General features: G+C 43.2%; 1 protein-coding gene across 6 annotated transcripts in view; it reads right to left on the minus strand.

Moving 5' to 3' along the window:
- MID1 (midline 1) overlaps window positions 1–8,540 on the minus strand; it is a 670,305-nt gene that overhangs the window by 179,709 nt on the left and 482,056 nt on the right. Inside the window, exon 1 of one of the 6 annotated variants that reach the window (XM_055086314.1) lies at window positions 6,348–6,482. The exons of the other annotated variants lie outside the window; for them this stretch is intronic. The gene's annotated coding sequence lies outside the window, so the exon portion shown is untranslated. Of the gene's footprint in view, window positions 1–6,347; window positions 6,483–8,540 lie in introns of those variants that run through there. 6 annotated transcript variants of the gene reach the window in all.

An 8,540-nucleotide genomic window follows, 5' to 3' on the forward strand; every position in this document is an offset into this window, starting at 1 on the left:
ACCGCAAAAAAAAAAAAAAAAAAAAAAAAAAAAAAAAAAAAAAAAAAAAAAGTGAGCAGTTTCTTTCTTCCCCTGGGGAAAGAAAATTAGTTCTTGGTGGCAAAAAATCTTCCTCTTTTGATAGACAAAGCACAGATATACGTAAATAGATATACGATATAGTTGTACTATTAAAATTTCATGGAGGGGGCAATTAGGACAAAAATGTTTTAAACGGCTCGATGGGGGATCAGTAACGAAAAGAGGTTGTGAAACACTGTACTACAGCATCAGACTTGTAAACAGGGGCCTTTACATTGCTGGAATTCAAAAGATGAATTTTTCCATTTTAAATGTCTCACCCTTGAATGAATTCCAGCCCAGCCCATTTCCGAGTTAGAGAAACCAAGGTTCCAAGAAGCAGATCTTCACAGAGTTGACTTTCTGTGATATGCCTACGGTCAGCTCATGTTACATCTGCCATGTTCTGACTAAAGACTCAGTGGGGTCTGGATTAGGAGGCACATGTTGGGTGAGAAGATGCTTTGAAGACAGATGAACAGATCATCTCTGAAAGGCCTAGGACGGGGGGAGTCTGCATTTCAACACTTATGAGCTCTTGCTCTGTGCTGCCCTCTTGTGCTGTCTGGGCCTCCAACACGTCTTTTCCCAGCAATCTTAAGATGTCCCAAATTGATGGACCATCTGTCCTCCAGGGTTTCACGGCACCCGCACCCAGGAGGAGGTCACAGAGAGAACGCCCAAAGACACAGATTTCCTTGCAGGAAGAAGCAAGTGTGTCGGGGAGGAAGGAAAAGCCATAGCGTTTCCAAGCTGAAAATCTTCATCACTTTCTGTGGGAGACAGAACGCCAAAAACGGTGGCATTCTGCCTTAATCCCCAGAACCTATGAACATGAGCTATCACTGCCCTGATTATGTTGTGTTATACAGCACAGTTGACGTTAGGGGAAGATGATCCAGATGGGCCTGACCTGACCACACGGGCCCTTAAAAGCTGAACGCTTTTTCCACTCGATGGCAGAAGAATTTAGAGAGATCCTACATGTGCGAAAGACTCAATGTGCCATTGCTGCTTTGAGAATGGATGGCCACGTGAGAAGGAACGTAGGTGGCCCCTAGGAAGAAGGAGCGGACCCCAGTTGACAGCTGTCAAGCAAATGGAGAGTTCATTTCTCCAACGGCAAGAAAATGAATTTTGCCAACAACTGGAGCGAGCTCGGCAGGAGATTCTCCCCCAGGGCCTCCAGATCAGAGCCTAGCATGGCCAACACCTTGATTTCAGCTTCATGAGACCCTGAGCAGAGAACACAGCGGGCCACCCAGACTTGTGACCTACAGAACCATGAGCTAACAAATGGGTGTGGTAATTTGTTACGCAGCCATAGTAAGCTAATACACCTTCCCTTCGTCTACTCTACAAGCATACCAGTGGGTGGCATCCTGGCAATATCTGTCTCCCAGGTCACAGACCCCGGTCAGTGACATCAGTTCAAATAAAGTTTCCAAGCTTGGGACTCTCACTGACTGTCTCAACCCTTTGAGAATCTACAGTCAATCCTGCCTAAGGGATCAACTGTCCCTTAGGAAGATTTTCATCACCTTCCACTTAATGATCAAGTATCAAGTTCTCGGTGCTCACCCGCCTTCCCACCCTCCACCACCTGGTTTACCGAGTGCTTAGCGTCTTCTCCAGCTCATGCATCCATCTGATGTACTTCACTTGAATTGTCTTTTAACTGCTAGAACTTTTCTCCTACACCTAGAATGTTTCATCTACTTCACTAAGTCCCCAATGACCTCATTTTCCTATAACGGGTTGCTCAAAGGATTAAGTCAGAATACTCTTCCACGCCTTCATTTTCCGTAGGAAAACTAGAAGCGGTGATTGTTAAGTCATATGCCAAGGTACAAAGAGTAAGAAGGGGATTAGGCAACAGATGCGGCTGAACTTGAAGTTTTCTCAGTACAGTCATCCCTCAGTATCCAAGGGGGCTTGGTTCCAGGACCCTGTAGCAAAATCCACAAATGCTCAAGTTCCTTATATAAAATGGCCCATTTTTTGCATATAACTTACTGCGCAACCTCCGTATACTTTCAGTCATCTCTAGATTACATATAATACCGGATACAATGCAAATGCTATGTAAATAGTGGCAAATACAATGTAAACGCTACATAAATAGTTGCCTGCGAGGCAAATTCAAGTTTTGCTTTTTGGAACTTTCCGGAATTTTCCTTTTTCAGCATATTTTCAATCTGCAGTTGGCTGAACCCACAGATGATGGACGAGTGGATGCCGACAGTATTTCATCACCTCTTGTACCTGCTGCATGTTTTAAATTTTTCTAGGCCTCATTTTCCTCGTTTGTAAAAGAGCAATAGTAATATTTAACTCATAAAGCTGCAAGGAGGAAAAAAACAGTGATGGCCCATATAACAGAAACTGGATTATGCAAAAAGTTAAATATCACCGTGAAATCAACTTGGGTAATAGCTTGCATAAAATATTTTCAATTTTTCAGGAGGTAGCTTTGTAAATGATCTCTTTATCTCTTCTATTATCACAAGAACAAAGTCCCAGTTAACCTTCTTTAAGGCAGACTTTAGCCTCGACAATAGACTATGGTATGATGTGGAAATCATTACATTTGACCTTAGGATGCCGCATTCATTACTCTGACCAATAACAACAAAAGAGTTTTAGGATCAGGAAGAAAGTTCTGCAGTTGTTATATTTTCTGCAGTTGTTATATTTGTTAGGATATTTCTGTCGGTTCTCCTGTAAAGTTCAGTAAACCACAAGCCCCCGGAGGACGGTGCCCATGTTCGATTCATCTTGCACGTCTACAAGGTCTGCTGAGAACTATGGCCTCAGCAGGCACTTGACTTATTTATGCACCAAAAGAAATCAGTTAAAAGAGTGAAATTTAGGGCTTCCTTGGTGGCACAGTGGTTGAGAGCCCGCCTGCCGATGCAGGGGACGCGGGTTCGTGCCCCGGTCCGGGAGGATCCCACATGCCGCGGAGCGGCTGGGCCCGTGAGCCGTGGCCGCTGGGCCTGCGCGTCCGGAGCCTGTGCTCCGCAGCGGGAGAGGCCACAGCAGTGAGAGGCCCGCGTACCGAGAGAGAGAGAAAAAAAAAAAAAAAAAAAAGAGTGAAATTTAAGCAGAAAACTGTGGTGAGCTCAAAAATTGATTTTTTTCCTGAATTTTCTTATTTACGATCCTAGTCAATCTGGGTTTCACTTTCCTTCAGATTAACAGATCTCAATACTTGTATGACAGAACCAAGGAGGGTTATTTGGGGGCGGGGGGGTGCAGGAAGTGGGCCAGACCTCCCCCAAGTCTCCATGGTCTTCAGCTTCTGACTTGTGCTCAAATCGGAAAATAAACTCAAAAACTGTGATATAAGACGGCTGACATATTTCAAACGGGTTTCTTCCTTTTGCATATCCAGCCCATCACCCGGGAAGTACTTGCAGTGTATTTCTAATGGCCACATCCTGTAGGAGCCTTCTGACACCAACTGCTCCTTCGAAGATTGGAACACTGGGGACTTTAAGGACACTTGCGGAAGAGCTATTGTTTCTGTAAATCACCTGTCATTAAAATAACAATGGATGCACCCATTAGTCAAATTAAAGATCATCCTTCTGGAAGTGTATCAAACGCAGATAAAGTATAAAGAAGCATTGTTGATAGTCTCTTTTTAAAAATGTGAACTTAATGAATAACTTTGAATTGAGCAGCCAGGGGCAATGAAAAACTCCCAGGACTTTCAATTCACCGCCTCGGCAGACTTCTCAATGGCCTATGTTCAAGATATCCATAGCTTCCCTGACTTAAAAATCTCAAAACCACACAAGGTAGCATTATTAGAGTCTAAACACACTTTAGAAAAGATACTATTTGCTGATTTTTCTTTATTTGCTAACAAGGCAATGAAGTCTCTCAAGAGCTCGGCCTTCAAACAGGTGGCATTATTTGCTGCTTTCACGTGTACACTGGCTTAAGGAATGTAACATGCTTCACAACTAAGTGCTGATTAATCCTACCTAGTAACTTTCTAAGCCATTACCCTGGAGTCTGCCAACTTCGGCCGAGGCCCAATCTAGCCTTCTGCCTGTTTTCTGTGGCCTACAAGCTACAAGTGGTCTTTACGATCTTAGGTGGTTAAAAAAAAAAAAAAAAAAAAAAAATCAAAAGAATAATACTTTGTGACCCAGGAAAATGATATGAAATTCAAATTTCAGAGTCGACAAAAAGTTTTTTTGGAGCATAATCACCTCCAATTGCTTACCGATTGTTTATGGCTGAGTTGAGGAGTTCTGACAGAGACTGCATGGCCCTCAAAGCCCAGAATATTTACTATCTGGCCTTTACGAGTAAGTTTGCTGAACCCTGGCCTAGATTTATGTGGTATGAGAATGGTGCAAACAGCTCAAAACTTTGCCCCCCTAGGAGTTCGGGTCTGTCCAAAGATCCTGGGAGTCTCATGACCTAGCTCTGAGCGCTACTGCCCTTGTTACACTTAAACACACACACACGCGCTTTTTCTTAATTCGGGGGGAATTGAGGAAGGAAGAAAGTAACCAATAGCAGGGTCAACCTCCAGCCTCTATGGTTGTGGGAATATTCTCCTTATACCCTATAGAGAGACAGAAAAGGAGTATTTTAACATCTGGGAGAAAACCTACCGAACAATTAGCAAGTGGTTCCTGACCTTTTAACCACTACCATCCCCCTTCCCTTGTTTAAGGGGGGGAGGGGTAGCGGTTATCTTTGTTGAAAACAGCTTCATTGAAATATAACTCACACATCACAAACTCAACCACTTAACGTGTACAATTCAGTGGGTTTTAGCGTCTTCACAGAGATATGCAACCATCACCACTAACTGCAGAACACCCGCATCACCCCAAAAAGAAACGCCCCACCCAGTAGCAGTCACGCCCCATTCTCCCCTCCTCCCAGCTGCTGACAACACTAACCTATTTTCTGTTTCTCTAAAATTTGCTTTTTCTGCACATCTCATATAAATACGTCATTCAATATGTGGCCCTTTATGGCTGGCTTCCTCTCATTTAGCATAATATATTTAAAAACCTCTTCACTTTTAACTTCACAAATCCCCCGGTTTAGAAGTATCTGATGAAAATAATCACTTTTAAGTCGTGACTATCCAATTTCCTTTGAGTTTTTTGAAATGAGGAAAGTGGCCCACAAACTTTTCTTACAGGCCAAAGGGACGCCCATGGGTCTCGGCAATGCCATTCAGGGCATCAGTCGGCCTCCATACGCTCATCCTACCATTTACCCCATAAATATTTGTAGAGCATCTGCTATAGGCCGAGTACTGTGCTAGATGGGGAACAAAGACACGCCCCCGAGTTTCAGATCCGTGTCTTCACAGCCTTACTTTTCATTAGATACTGGCTTGATCTGTCAACCCTTACGTATCGTACTGCCAACACACTGTGTGTATTTTCCAGAGTTTTAGTCTTTTATATAAAAATGATGTAATTTCTTAAGGTGCTCAAAATAAAATTTGGCCTTCAACTTGCCAAAGAGCTGAAGAAAGCTCCTGATACCTCACACATTCTTCTTTTCCTACTCATCAGCCCCCTATTTTCTTTGCTTCCATCTTAGGACTCCTTTATTTGATTAATATTTTCACTCCTGTAATACACATCAACACGATACTGCAAATGCCCATGGAGTATCAGACAAACAAAGGAATAAAATTCAAACCTTGCCCATTACTGATTTTTTTCTTAGTACCTAAATGCCGGCCATGATGTTATTGCTCGCTCGCTAGTAAAGACTCAGAATTTCCGTTCCAGAAGTAAGCTAGGCAAAGTCCCTATAATCCAGACAGCGAGAAGTGAAAATACTGGTCTTAAGGTCACTGGGTATTGGAAGCCAAATGGTACCTCTTTCCTCCAATCAGGTGAGTCTTTCCCATGGACAGATCATTTAACTGTTGGACATTTGTACTTAGGAACATTGCTTGATCCTAAAGGATACAGTCCAAATCAAACACATCTGGGCATATTTAACATGGAAAACTGCCCCCAGAAGGTCTTGTTAGCTTTGTCTTTGAAATGCTGTCAGAGAACAGAGTAACTGCATGTGTTCTGTGCTGTGTAGAAGGGCCAAATGTGTGTAAAAGCAATCAGCAGACACACACAGATTTCACCTATGGACAAACTGTACCTGCAAATGCTGTCCCAAACTGGAATGGACCTCGGCAGAACCCCCTGCCATGTAAGCATTCCTGGGGCCCTTAGATGCTGGTGATATTATAGGAATTCAAATTGCATAAGGTTTGAAGAGGTGGACCAGACCTTTCACTAGCAGGGATGTAGATTCTCTAGCGAGGCTGCGATCAGGAACCCATGCGGAGAGTGGGGGTATGTTTTCGAAAGTGATAATGATGAGGTCTCGATGTCAATGGTAACATAATCTGTAAACGATTTACGCAGCAATTTAGCAAATGAAAAGGAGAGTGTTACTTAACATTTATAGGTAAATGTTGGAGATTTTTCACCTGTCCAGATAGTGAGTATTATATTCTTTCTTTTTTTTTTTTTTTTTGCGGTACGCGGGCCTCTCACTGCTGTGGGCTCTCCCGTTGCGGAGCACAGGCTCCGGACACGCAGGCTCAGCGGCCACGGCTCACGGGCCCAGCCGCTCCGCGGCACGTGGGATCCTCCCGGACCGGGGAACGAACCCGCGTCCCCTGCGTCGGCAGGTGGACTCTCAACCACTGGGCCACCAGGGAAGCCCCCTATATTCTTTCTTAAACAAATATCATACGATATCACTTATATGTGGAATCTAAAAAAAAAAATGATACAAATGAACTTATTTACAAAACAGAAACAGACTCACAGACTTAGAAAACAGACTCATGGTTACCAAAGGGGAAAGGTGACGGAGGAATAATTTAGGAGTTTGGGATGAACATACACACACACTCCTATATATAAAACAGAATATCAAAAAGGACCTACTGTATAGCACAGGGAACTCTACTAAATACTCTGAAATAACCTGTATGGGAAAAGAATCTGAAAAATAATAGGTATACGTATAACTAAATCACTTTGCTGCACACCTGAAATTAACACAACACTGCAAATAACTATACTCCAACATAAAATAAAAAAATTTAAAACAAAACAGAACAAAAAACAAACAAAGAAAAAAGATATTTGGGCAAAGGCCAAAAGTAGTCTTTGGGAATTAAAAAGAAAAAATATATTCATATATATATAAATATGAATGATAAATGCTTACTCTTTATACAGAGATTCTTAAAATGATCATTAGACAAGAGCTCCATGAGAAAACTTGAACTTTAAAAACATAAGGCAGTATGTATTTTTAACAAGAAAATTAGGAACCATAGGGAAGAATCTACCTTGACATTAATTATGAAGAACACAATAATTTAAAATCTAGTGGCACACCACTGCCGTAGGCTGGAACTGATCCGAAGTATTCTTCATTTCTTGATATTACATTTCCTACCCTTGGTTCAAAATTAAAAACCTCGAAACTCTTGTACACTAGTACAATAAAATGCTTTTAGAAGGCTTTGTTATCAGGAAAAAAAAAATGAATTGCTTCTGCTATATACAAGTTTAAGACTGACAATTTTTTTCTTACATTAAATATTACTTTCTTATCCTGTTATAACTTGAGGGGCTCCAATGAGATTTAGTACCAGCTAGAGTATTTGAAAATCCCCACAGCTTCACTGATAATGTTCCATTACATGGATGGGCCATTTTATCCCAAATAACCAGTAAGTTCCATTAAAAAAAACTCACTTTCCATTCATTAATTCAGTAATCCATCCATTCAACAGGTAGATAAATAAGCTTTGTGCTAGGCACTGGGGAAAATGCCATTGTACAGGTTTCAAGGACTCAGTTCAAAGAGGTGTTTAGGGGCTTCCCTGGTGGTGCAGTAGTGAAGAATCCGCCTGCCAATGTAGGGGACACGGGTTCGAGCCCTGGTCCGGGAAGGTCCCACATGCCACGGAGCAGCTAAGCCCGTGCGCCACGCAACTACTAAGCCTGAGTTCTAGAGCCCGCGAGCCACAACTACTGAGCCCGTGCGCCACAACTACTGAAGCCCGCGCACCTAGAGCCCGTGCTCCGCAACAAGAGAAGTCACCGCAATGAGAAGCCTGCGCACCGCAACCAAGAGTAGCCCCCGCTCGCCGCAACTAGAGAAAGCCCGTGGGCAGCAACGAAGACCCATCACAGCCAAAAATAAATGAAATAAAATAAATAAATTTTTTTTAAAAAGAGGTGTTTAAAAGAAATTCCAGGGCTTCCCTGGTGGCGCAGTGGTTGACAGTCTGCCTGCCGATGCAGGGGACACGGGTTCGTGTGCCGGTCCGGGAGGATCCCACATGCCGCGGAGCGGCTGGGCCCCGTGAGCCATGGCCGCTGGGCCCGCGCGTCCGGAGCCTGTGCTCCGCAACGGGAGAGGCCACAGCAGTGAGAGGCCCGCGTACCGCAAAA

Source organism: Physeter macrocephalus, chromosome 7 (genome assembly GCF_002837175.3).
Source record: "Physeter macrocephalus isolate SW-GA chromosome 7, ASM283717v5, whole genome shotgun sequence".
Lineage (NCBI taxonomy): Eukaryota > Metazoa > Chordata > Mammalia > Artiodactyla > Physeteridae > Physeter > Physeter macrocephalus.